The sequence below is a fragment of the Panthera leo genome, chromosome D4 (genome assembly GCF_018350215.1).
Source record: "Panthera leo isolate Ple1 chromosome D4, P.leo_Ple1_pat1.1, whole genome shotgun sequence".
NCBI lineage: Eukaryota > Metazoa > Chordata > Mammalia > Carnivora > Felidae > Panthera > Panthera leo.
Genome location: NC_056691.1, coordinates 71490353 through 71503510, shown reverse-complemented (window position 1 = coordinate 71503510; position 13158 = coordinate 71490353). Strand labels below are relative to the sequence as shown.

At 39.1% G+C, this 13158-nt stretch overlaps 1 protein-coding gene and 1 pseudogene across 1 annotated transcript in view; one reads left to right on the top strand and one right to left on the bottom strand.

Moving 5' to 3' along the window:
• The window catches only part of LPAR1 (lysophosphatidic acid receptor 1), a 358989-nt gene that overhangs the window by 25065 nt on the left and 320766 nt on the right, over nucleotides 1-13158 (top strand). Inside the window, exon 2 of the mRNA XM_042912683.1 lies at nucleotides 11218-11431. The gene's annotated coding sequence lies outside the window, so the exon portion shown is untranslated. The remainder of the gene's footprint in view (nucleotides 1-11217; nucleotides 11432-13158) is intronic.
• On the bottom strand, nucleotides 3066-3554 carry LOC122204889 (annotated as a pseudogene).

The following is a 13158-nucleotide window of genomic DNA, read 5'->3' as shown; positions in this document are numbered from 1 at the left end:
TTGGCTCAGAGCCACCCAAACTAAGCTAAGGGGTACCTCATCTCTCAGATACTTCCAGCTTTTTGCACAGGCGTGCAAAGTGGTGTCTGTGGCTGAGGGCAATCTTCTGAAGATCATCACAAATGGGAGTCCACAGAAGCAAAAGCACAAAGAAGCTGGGGATGGGGGGTGTGTACAGAGAAATGGCTCAAGGGTTTCAAGGGGATCTGGATTCGATATCAACTGTTATTTGCTATAGGGATCACTTATTAGTTCTGATTAAATGATCCTAGTCATTAAATGAATAATTCATATAGTGATTCTAATACATTCCTTTTATTTTATTTATTTATTTTTTAATATAAAATTTATTGTCAAATTTGTTTCCATACAACACCCAGTGCTCATCCCAACAGGTACCCTCCTCAATGCCCATCATCCATCCTCCCCTCCCTCCCACTCCCCATTAAGCCTCAGGTTATTCTCAGTTTTTAAGAGTCTCTTATAGTTTGGCTCCCTCCCTCTCTAACTTTTTTTTCCCTTCCCCTCCCCCATGGTCTTCTGTTAAGTTTCTCAGGATCCACGTAAGAGTGAAAACATATGGTATCTGTCTTTCTCTGTATGGCTTATTTCACTTAGCATCACACTCTCCAGTTCCATCCACCCTGCTACAAAGGGCCATATCTCATTCTTTCTCATTGCCAAGTAGTATTCCATTGTATATATAAACCACAACTTCTTTAGCCATTCATCAGTTGATGGACATGTAGGCTCTTTCCATAATTTGGCTATTGTTGAAAGTGCTGCTATAAACATTGGGGTACAAGTGCCCCTATGCATCAGCACTCCTGCTAATACATTCATTTTAAAAGAATTGTCAGTAGAATGATCCTTATCAGTTATTAGCTTAGCCAAGTGCTACAGTATAGGGAATCTTTCTCCTTACTATTTCTCAAGCACACCAGACGTACTTCTGTCTCACAGACTTTGTACTTGTTTCTTCTGCTTGGGTCTTACCCCATGGACTGATTTTTGGTAAAAGGTGAAAAAAATATGACTTTGTGATGGAGGCATTTGGCTGTTTCACCCTGATCCAGTCTTGCCACCATTGACTAGATGTCGTGTACCTCTTAATGTGATGTAATATGAAGTATATACAACATCCTCACAAAGTATTCTTTCCCCAAACTAAACAGAATTTGATCAAACCTTTCCCTAACTTCTGGTGTACGATATAAATATTATTGTTTTAGACAGTCAGTGTCCCTTAGGGCCATTGGGTTTGCCCAAGTTTTTACCACTTGTTTTGCTCATCTTCTCTTCTTGCATCTCAGCCATTTTACCAGGAATAATCTTCCTTCTAAGTATGTCTCTTAACACTGTGCTGACCAATATGGTAACCACCAGTCATATGGATATTGAGTACTTGAAATATAATTACTAGTCTGAATTGAGATTTGCTGTTAGTATAGAGTGTGTACCGGATTTCAAACACCAGGTACCAGAAAGGGTGAAATATCTCATTAATGGTTTTTATATTGATTACATATTGAAATAATTTTTAATATATTAGATTAAATAGACCAGTATTAAAATTAATTTTACCTTTTCATGCATTTAAAAATGTGGCTTTATGCCAGAGCATTTAAATTTACATATTGCTCATTATATTTCTATTGGGCAGCTTAGTTTTAGAATTTTCTTTAATGATGGTCTAATGGTGACAAATTCCTAATTTTTATTTTGTCTGAAATGTCTTTATACTTGCTCTCAAAACCTTTTTAAAAAATGTTTATTTATTTTTGAGAGAGAGAGAGAGGGAGGGAGAGGTAGGGGTAGAGAGAAGGAGACAGAGGATCCAAAGCTGGCTTGGTGCTGACAGCAGACAGTCTATAGTGGGGCTCAAAGTGGGACATAAACTCAAGAACCATGAGATCATGAGAACCATGAGATCATGAGAACCATGAGATCGTGACCTGAGCCAAAGTTGGATGCTTAACTGACTGAGCCACCCAGGTGCCCCTGGATTTCTTATTATTTATCCTACTTGGAATTCACTGGATTTCCTGAAACTGTGTATTAGTTTCTTCAGTCAGTTCTGAGAAATTACTAGTCATTTTCTCTTAAGGTATTACCTCTTCCCCATTCTATTTCATCCCTCCTTCTGAAATTCCAAGTAGATGTATGTTAGAAATTTACTTTATCTTCTGTTTTTTTACCTACCTATTATGTTTTCCGTATTTTTTCCTCTGGAGGGTGCATACTGAATTAATTCTTTATAACTACCTAACATTTTGTTACTACTATTATTTGTGTCCAATCTTCTGGTTCAACTCTTCCATGGACTTTGCTAATTTCAATGATTTTATTATTATTTTTTGTTACTAGGAATATAATTTTGTTCTTTTTAAATCTGCTTATTTTTGTCTTAGTCTCTTCAGGCTGCCATAATAAAAATACTATAGATTGGGTGGTTTAAATAACAAACATTCATTTCTCACAGTTCCAGAGGCTGGGAAGTCTAAGATCAAGGTGCTGGCAGATTGGTGTTTAGTGAGAGCCTGCTTCCTGGTTCATAGATGTCTGTCTTCTCACTGTGTCCTCACATGGCAGAAGAGGTGAAGGAGTCCTTTGGGGTCTCTTTTTTAAGGGCACTAACCCATTCATGAAGGCTCCACACTCATGATCTAATTACCTCCCAAAGACTCCAACTTCTAATGTCATCACATTGGGGGCACGTTTCAACATACGAATTTTGAGGGGGCACAAGCATTCAGTCTATAGCATTTTTAATAGTCTCTTGTTTGTAATCATATTTTATTTTTTATTATTTTTATTATTTATTTATTTTTAAACTATTTTAAAACAGTTGATAATTTTCACATCTCACAATACAAATGAAAATTGCTTTTTTTTTTTTTGGTCTCACTACTCTTCTGCCAAAACTATTCTTTCTTTAATAGGAAGTGGGGGGGCAAGTCTTCCTTGTCATGCTGTTAGAAAACACCCAGAGTCACAGCACCATGATCTCCTAGTGAAGTAGAACGAGTAATATAAAATGGATATAAAGAAGCTCCCCTCTCTCCTTATTTGCCTGGTTGAGGCATTCCTGGCTGAGTGGGCACCATCACGGAATGGGTGGGAGGTCTCATCACTGGGGGCCCAAGTGTCATTGGCATGTGGCCTCCCATAGGTGGCCTCATTCCGGGAGCAGGTCACACTGGCATTGTCCCTGGCAGAGGAGGGCCTATCATCATGGGAAGGGCCTATATCATGGGAAGACCCAGCATATGGGGAGCTGGCATCATACCAGGGCAAGGAGGACCCAGGAAACTGGTGGGAGGTGGGATCATTGCCCCTGCAGGAGGAGAAGCAGAGAATGGAGTAGGAGGCATCTTGCCTTGTTGATATGCAGTGGTTGTTTTGTCGATCAGGCTCTGAGACTGCTTTCCCATCCATTTCTGATAGCATTTCACATTCTCTTTGTGTTTCCTACCTCTGTGGTGTGTCTTCCTCACAGATGGAGAGTCATGGGTGAGGTATGTGTCACTGGAGTCACAATAAAACTTTGGCATGTTGCTCTGCAGGCCACTGGCCATTCCCCAGCCCCTGAATCATATTTTAAACACTTCTTCCTTTTTCGTTTTAAATGTTTATTTATTTATTTTGAGAGAGAGAGAGACAGAGAGAAAGGGAGAGAAAGAATCCCAAGCAGTCTCCAAGCTGACAGCACAGAGACCCAGATGGGGATCCATCTCACCAACCGTGAGATCATGACCTGAGCCGAAACCAAGAGTGGGTGTCTTAACCAACAGCCAACACTTATTTATTTCTTTAAATATCTTAATCCAATATACTTTTCCATATTCTGTGTCTAATAGTTGCAATATCTGAACTCTTTGAAAGCCTGCTTTTGCTCTCTACTATTACTATAGATTTTCTCTTCTGGTACCCTCTTTCCTTGTATATTTTGTGATTTCTTACTGTATGCTGTTCATATTCCTTGGATTTTTTGGGGGGGGGGGTGAATTCTTTGAGGCCTGTGTTGAAGGTTAGTTCATTCCAAAAGGATTTCTGTTTCCTTCTTCCAGGAGCCTAGGGGCATTAGTAATCCAGTGGGACAACTTTACAATTTCAGTTCCTCAAAATTTCAGACTCCTGTAGGGGTCCACTTGTGGAATGAGCTTTCCTTTTAGTTCATCAGAATATCATAAATGGCAGTCTTACGATTTCTTAAAAATAAAGTTCAAAAAATACTTTTCAACTTGTTCTACTTCATGGTGAGGAATTTATTTAGCTTTGGCATTCTCTGTCCTTTCTGTGATTTATTCTCGTGGAATTATTCCTAAATAGCATTTTCTTTTAACCAATGAAAGTTTCCTTGCAACTTCTTTTTTTTTTTGGCTTTGAGTGCAACTCAAAAATTATATTTATAATAAGTTTTGTAGTTATTTTCTGTGTCAAATTGTTTTCTATACGTGCTGACAGCAGTGCCTGCATAGTTTGACTGTTGACTTCTGAAATCCTCTTTTGACTTCCTCAGCTATAGAATGTACTTTAGGACATTTCTATGAAGGGTGTACATTTGTGGCATTCCTGCTGAATCCTTGTATGAGAAGTTCTTTCTGTTGCTTGTGTTTGTGAAGGAGAAACTAAGTTTGGTATTTTGTTTCACTAGGATTTTTTCCTTCAACATTTTACAGAACACCTCCATTTTATAACAGAATTTAAATGTGTAATGGAGACTGGGGGAAACTTGAATTTCTTCCTTTCTAGGTAAGCTTTTCTTCCTCTTACATCTTATAGTACTTTTCTTTAGCTACATAATTAAAATAGTTTGCCTTTTTGTGTCTAGCAATGGTTTCTATTTCAATAACTGTTCCTGGAACATGATGAACCCTGTGTGTGTGTGTGTTTTTTTTTTTAAATAGATTCAGGCCTTTTTATTTTTTTTTAGCTGGAAAAATGTTCTTCGTTTTCTTCTTTCTTTCTTTTTTAGTTTGTTCTTGGGTCCTCCTATTTCTTATTTCTTTCTTCAAGACACATCAATCTTAGGTTGGATTTTATTCCCTGTTCTTCTGTGTATGTCTGTTAAGTTCATGTGGTCAGCGTGTCATTGAAGGCCAATGTTTCGTTGATGGTTTTCTGTCAGGATGATCTAGCCAATTCCATGTTCTTAAAACTTACTATTTTTTCCTGTCATAATTAACATTTTTGTTCTCATTTCCTCTCTGTGTAGTGATACCTTCTCAAGTTTGTCTTCAATATATTGTTCCAGGTACATTAATGTCACTTCTGCTTTCGACCTCCTTCAATGGATTTCTAACTTTGTTATGATATATTGGACTTTCTTGTACTTTTTTCTAGCTTCTTCAGCATCTCTTTCCTCGTTAAGCTGTATTCTTCATTAAAAGTTGCTATTTCTGTTTTACAAAAATCATATCTTCTGTGTCTTTGGGAACACTAGTTGCTAGAGTTTTTTTCTGGTTCTTTTAGAAATCATTTTATTATTTTTAACAGTATTTCTAAGTGTTTATTTATTTACTTAGAGAGAGGGAGAGAAAGAGCACACAGTGGTAGAGAGACAGAGGGAGAGGGAGACAGAGAGGGAGAGGGAGAGAAAGAGACCCAACCAGGCTTCATGCAGTACGGAGCCTGATGTGGGGCTCAGTCCCATGGCCATGAGATCATGACCTGAGCCAAAATAGAAAGTTGGATGCTTAACCAACTGAGTCACCCAGGTGCCCCTTTTTAACAGTACTTCTATTCTGAGGTTTCATGCCTTATGGCTGGCTCCTTTCTTTGTTGCAGTATGTTTTCATTGATTCTATGTTGACTTGTTCATATACTTTTTAATATTTAGACCTATCGAAGCATGACATGGTCTACAAATCAGGGTAGAACTTGTCAATATTTATAAGGTATTTAAAGAATTCAGATTCCTTTACTACAAGTTTTTTCAAAATGTGGTCTACAGATTCCTAGATTTCTGGAAAGGTCCTTCTGGAAAGCCTCAATGAGCACGAGCCCACCTATCTAGGTTCTCCCACCCCTGAAAACAGAGCCACTTACACATCAAGTTTTGTTTTTTTTTTTTTTTGTAATTTAACTTTATTTTTTATTTTTAAAAATTTACATCCAGATTAGTTAGTATATGGTGAAGCAATGATTTCAGGAGTAGATTCCTTAATGCCCCTTACCACATCAAGTTTTTATATTAGACACCATTTGAAGGAAGGGGCTAGCTATGTAAGATATTTCTGAAAACTACTTTTTATATGTATGAATAACATCTTAGGCTAAGTTAGTCACTTTTGAAAGCTTTACTGTTTTAAGATATTAGGATACCAAAAAGTATGAAAGCTGAAGGAAAGAGGTCCCAAGAGAAAATAATGGATTAATAGCTGCCTGTTAGGCTTATGGGAGGAGTCAGTGACGTAACAAGAGGAAATGGATGTAAATTACTTTTACAGAAATTAGCCAGCTACCATGAAGAAGTGCTTCACTAAAATGAAATATGACTTGCAGGTGAATTCTGAGATCATGAGTAGGTCAGCTTAGGGGTTGATAAAGTGGCAGCTCCTTTTGTTTCCACTCCTTTGTGAGTGTCTAAAATATAACTGTTCCTCCACTGAATGCACAAGGATGTTGGTAATTTCTGCTAAGGGTACACAAGGGCACTGATTGGTTGTAGGGAGGGCAGATGACTTCAGAATGTCCACGGTAGGGACATCAGTGGGATTGAAGTCTCAAGATGGGAGATGAGACTTAAGAAACCTCCAGACCACTAAGAACAGAAGTTTTCATAGTAGTGTGCTTATTATGTGATGGCGATTGAATGGATTGAAAGTACAAGATTAAAATTTGAGGAAGGGCCTAGAATGAACATTAGTATAGAGTTTGGGAACATGGTAGAAGATGTAGATGGGAGTGTAGTTTTGGGAACTTGATCATTTCGTGCTTGGATCTTATAGTTAGCTTCTGCTGGGCTCAGCCAGAGTAAAAAGATGTATTCCATTTCCTCCCCCTTCTCTGTTTTCTTCTTCCTGTCACCTCATATTTTATCTTATAGATATAATAATCATAAACCTTTAAGATGTTTTTGTTTAAAAGCTTTCTCTTCCTATGCAAAGGACCGATTTTTTTTTTTTAAAAAGGAATGAATAATTTGACATAAGACTTTTAGATGTCTATCTGTCTATCTATCTATCTATCTATCTATCGGAACACTAACTGTAGAGTTTATGAATTCTAAGATATGTGGAGACTAAGAGGCCAGAAATGAGTTAGCTACCTTGAAGGGATGGTAGTTACTTACTCAAGATTGCCTTCGAGGCGTGGAAAACTTTTTCCAAAAGTCTGCTGGTGTGTTGTTGCATTCCAATGCTCCTAGCTTGAAGCAGTTGAGGCATGGGTTGAGGATGGGGAAGATCAGCAAAACACCTGGAAGTGTGAGCTTTCCTCTTTGAGAGACTTGGCTTCTCTTCTGAATGAGTGCTGGGAATGCTATGAAGCCAGCCAGGCCCTCTGCCCCTCACGCTGTGTCATTAGGAGGCAAGTGAGCCTGCCCCACCTTGAGAACCCTTCTTTCTCAGGAGAGAACACTGCCACTGTCTCCAAAGGTGGCCCAGGCTGCCCAGAAGTACCTGTTCAGCTGGAGTCATTTACACCCTTCAGCTAAACCTCACACAGTCCATGATGGCTTTTAGTAGCCTTTTCTGATATGGCACCACATAGAACGTGGTGCCTAAACTATGTCTGTGCAGCAAGATCTAGGAGGTTGTAGTTTAAGTAACTATTCTGGTGATTTTGGTATAGAGAGACCAGCATTCTTTCAAAAGATGTAGTTTACGGGATGAGCGCTGGGTGTTGTATGGAAACCAATATGACAATAAATTTCATATTAAAAAAATTAAAAAGGCAAAGAGAGATTAAAAAAAAAAGATGTAGTTTAGAACCCCTGATTTAGTGCACAGACAACTGTGATATTGCATCTGCAGAGAGGACAGACCTAGGGGCTTATGAAGTAAATAGCCCTACCCAGTCTTGAAACATGAACTTCCCTGGGGCACCCCCATAGAATTTGTGTAGCATTAATAAGTCACTCTAATCCTTTATCCAGAATGTCCACATACATAGCAGTAATGACTTGGGACCACATTATCCCTTTTCTCTGTACCTCTGTGTAAGAGACTGTGGGTTGCCTTTTGAATATCTGCTCTTCTTCCTTGCCAACAGACCTGGGTTTTATTGATGTTAGTAATATACCCACCTGAAACACTACAAATCCCTGCCTTCCTTGATCATGGGGTAGCCTTTGACTTAATTCTACCCAATGAGATATAAGCAGAAATTGTCAGGTGAGGCTTAAGGAAAAGTTACTCATGCCCTTCTCTTTATTTCTGCCTGAAACATAGACATGATGGCTGGAGTGTTGGTAGCCTTGTGGAAGGCAAGGATTAAAGTACAAAGCCAGAAGGAAACTGGGTACCTGGAGAGTGCTACTGTGAAGTTTTTGGGCTTCATAGAACTGCCAAAATAGCTTTAGTCTGCTTACCTCTGGACTTCAGTTATGTAGCAGACAAAGTAAACTTTAAATTTGATTAATCCACTGTTTTTGGTTTGCTATTAATAATCACTAAACTACAAGGTACCTGGTGGCTCAGTCAAGCATCTGACTTTGGTTCAGGTCATAATCTCACCATTTGTGAGTTCGAGCCCCACATCAGGCTCTGTGGTGACAGCTTGGAGACTGGAGCCTGTTTTGGATTCTGTGTCTCCCCCTCTTTCTGCCCTCCCCTGCTCTCTGTCTCTCTCTTAAAAATAAATAAACATTAAAAAATTTAAAAAAAATCACTAAATGAATTCCTAACTTTAATAGTTAAATAGTTAAAACCTCATAATATCTACATTATATCAGCATTTGCCTACTTTCTGGAGAAGCTTCAGGACATTCTAAAGAATCTCCAAGACATGCATGTAACCATTAACTTGTGCCACAAACCAAAGGGCCACCCCTTGTCAAACCAATAGAGATCACCAATTCCATGGCTTTTCAGCTCCAATTGCAGCTTCTAACTCTCCATACATAACCAGTGTGCTTCTCCACTCCTAAGCTTGAACGTCCAACCCTGATACCTTATGATGGGAAACCCCACATATACTGTGGGGAATACCAGAACCTGGGGCCCTGGCTAAGAGTGAAACTCATGGAACTCTGTATCCCACCTCAAGGATATCTCTCTATACTTCAAAGCTTATGGCTAGGTAAACCCAAGGAAACCTTGACTTTACTCCACGATGGAAGGGTAGGTTTCAGCACTTTTATGATTTTAGGCACCTTTCCTATCTAGCGTGCTGCTATGAGCTTGTAAAACTTAGGCAGAGACAATAGCTCCTATCTCAGGTGTTTGGTTATTACTGTTCGTTGCTTCACCCTTTACTTTGGTCTCCATTTCTCTGATTTTCATCCTCTAGCTCCAGATACTGGCTTTTGGTCATCCCTTATGATGTTCCCTTCAGGCTCCCTTCCTCTGGTTTCCTGATCCCATTCTCCTGCTCATCTGTGTCTGGATGCTTGACTATAGTTCTGGGTAAGGGACATACTCATCTAGCTTTTGCTCTCGGCCTCTCTGCTGCTCAACCTCCTTATCAGAAATGGCACTTAGGCATCGAAACTTCTTAGGCATTGAAAACTTCCTTGTTTTCGTAGGATTTTTTTGCCTACATGCTCCTCTTAGAGTCTTTCCTCAAACCCTTCTCACATAGGCATGGGTGGAGTAAATTACCTGATTTAAGATTTTGAGAAAGGAACGGGGCATGCATAACTCAGCCCTTTATTTCCTTCCTTTTCTTAGAAGCAAACTTTCTGAAGGAAGCCCCACATACCGATTGGCTCTTCTATGCTGTACACTCTACAAGTACAGGCCCCAATGTGGAAAGGGCTGAGATTGTCTAGTTGGTCTGTGGTAAGGAGGCGAGCCTGCCTAATTCTGGGGGTACATATTATATCAGAAGGCCCACTTGGCAGATAGACTGAAAGCCATGTCCTTCCCTTATCAAAAATAAAGGAGATATTTTTGCCCTCCTCTGCTCACTTTTCTGTCTCTCAGTAGGTGCAGAATTCAGGCAGGAAAAGAGGAGTGCCATTAATTTGGGATCACTCAATTCTATGATATTTGAAATCAGCTTTTCTAATAGCCTAATGTACTCTGAAATCCTAATGCATTATGCAGATCGAGTGCAAATCCACATCTTCCTCTATACACTTCCTGAGCTTTTTCTAATGCAAAAGAATATGAGCCAAACACGAGACATAAATTGTGTACATATTGGTACTTTCTGGTACGCAGAGCTCACTTTGCTAAGGAACTGTTATGGTAGAGTGAAAAGGTCACATTATGGTGTAGTGGCATCATGGTATAGTGAAAAAGCATAGGAAAATCATCATAATCAGAGAAATCTAGGTGTAAATAATACTCTATCACTCAATTGTTGAGTTACCTTAGACATTTTACTTACGCTTTCCTTATTTCTTCTTAAAATGAGAATAATACCTAGCTCTTAAGATTATAGTGATAAGTAGTGTACTTGAAGGACTTGCCATGTAGAAGGAACTCAAAGTGTAAGTTTCTACTTCCTGTGTGGATCCAAAGAAATAGATCTCCTGTAAACTACATTGTTTGTGCTAAATTTGAATGCTTTCTAAATGATATTCCACCATGTCTAGTAAGAAATTTGGGATATTGTTTTACTCCCATTATCCTATGGAAATTTGTCCTTTGAATGCCTTTTTTAAAAATGTGGTTTACCAAGGTGAAGGAGTAAAAGGTACTCATCTGCCAAACAAATTAGCTAAATACTATTGTTGTCCTTTGTGCACGGCAAATCTTATGAGTAGATTGGAAGATAGATTAAAACTAAAGTACAGGAAAGTACCTTTAAAATTAAGTTGGACTTCACTGTGTTTCTTTTTATGTCAATAGTTTACAAACTTTTAAAGTTTGCAATGTCATTTTTCCCCATCTTGGTTGTATTTTAGGGTATCTATCTGTTGAAAAGGCGCATATGCCCTATCAGTTTGTACAGTCCTTGCGTACAATTTGCAGCCCCCACAGTTTCAGATCCCTCAGATTGGGAAATACTGCCTTTTGGGAGACGTTTTAAGGTTGAAAGGGTCTTATTTAGATCAGGTAACTCAAATCTTTCCCTTGGCTTTATGTTGATTTATTTTTTCAGGACACTGTGCTTCCCTAAACTCCAGATGAATCTTCAACATTAGGATGATGGGCACCAGATTCAGCACGCTGAAGGTTCAGCATTCAGTTGGAGTCAGATAGAAGGGCGCTTTCATATCCTCCTACTTTATCTGTAATCTTCTATGGCACACAACATCTCCCAGGTGTATCAAACAGTTAATGGGCTCAGAGTTAGCTATTTCTTCAGTAAAAAGGTAAGTAGAAGATTATATATTCTCAGGTCAAAGTGATAACTAACAATACCTTCTCTGTGTGTGGCGGGGGGTGAGGGAGAGAGAGACATAGGGGAACTTATTGCTTTGTCTAATTTGGCTCAGTGGGACTGATGATATGTAAAAGTGTTCTTCCTCTTATTATAACACAAATGTTGGGACCCATCTGAGAAATTCATTCATGTAAAAATCAAAATAAAATACAGGTCTAACTTGGGGCGCCTGGGTGGCTCAGTCGGTCAAGCGTCCGACTTCGGCTCAGGTCACGATCTCGCGGTCCGTGAGTTCGAGCCCCGCGTCAGGCTCTGGGCAGATGGCTCAGAGCCTGGAGTCTGTTTCCGATTCTGTGTCTCCCTCTCTCTCTGCCCCTCCCCCGTTCATGCTCTGTCTCTCTCTGTCTCAAAAATAAATAAACGTTAAAAAAAAAATACAGGTCTAACTCAAAAACATTAAAAAAAGATGTTGGTTTTTACTGCTGCTTTATCATGGATAAGGAAGATAGGGTTTCAATGCACACCTTAGAACAAAACTTCTTAAAAGTCCTCCTCAAGAATGTTTCTTCCCTAAAGTTTCACTCCATATGGTGGTTTTTACATCTCTCCCTTTCTCTTCTTCACCCTTTCCCTGAAACTCTTCCATCTCCTTTTTCATCCCTTATAGAATTCTACCAGCTTATATTATTCAGGCACCCGTCAAGAAAAGGGCCACCTGAAGGCAGTGAGCTGAATGAAAACCCAATCCTGATCATTCTTGTCCCCCAGGCATGCCACTGGGAGCCTCTGTTCATCTTACAATTATATCATGGAATAGCACAGTGCAATGGAACAAGCACTATATTAGGACTCAGAAGACTTCTGCCACCAGCAAGTGGTGTGGCTTCAATAAACTTTTTTTTAATGCTGAACCCCATCTTTCTCATTACAAAATGGAACTAGTAATATTTACCTTACCAACCTCCAAGGGCTGTATGAAGGTCAAATTTAGTGGTGCATTCAAAGAAAGTATTTTAAGAATTAGAAACTACTTTGATGTTGCTATGAGTTCAAGAATGAGAACATGGTAACTGGAGGGGGACTCGGAGTTATCTAGTCTTACCCTTCACTTTAACAACAGGGAAGTTAAAACCCAGAAAGTGTCATGACTCACTCAAGCCCGTAAAGTCAGGTAGAAGCAAAATCAGGTTACAGACAGTATTCCCAATGTTAGAGACTGGAGTTAGAATGAGTTTTCAATTGTTCAGTAATGAATTAACCACAGATTGATCCACTGGTTGTCAGTGCTGGATGTGATGCCAGTAGATCAAGGATGTGAAGGAAGAATAGAGTCAGAGACATTGCTGATCGTGGACAACAAGGGAGAACAACATAAAGTCGGGTGTAGGAAAGGGTGACGAGTTGTCACAAGAGGGTGGCTAGGAACTTGAAAAAGTCTGTAGAATCTGTTATTCTATCTATTCTAAAATGCTACACAAAGATATGTTTTGTTTGGAGTACCTATTTATTTTGAATGATTAATGATAGATTATCCACTCAAATTGAGCAGGTCTTAATTATGGCTATATAACAGCTGTGGATATGTGTCAGAAATTCATTTACTGGAATGAGAAAATTTCCCTTCCCCATGAGTCATGAGAATCTTCTTTCCACTGGAGTTTTATTTTGTTGAAGCCAGGGATTAAGCAATTGGTAAGTTATTTGGTTCATGATGTC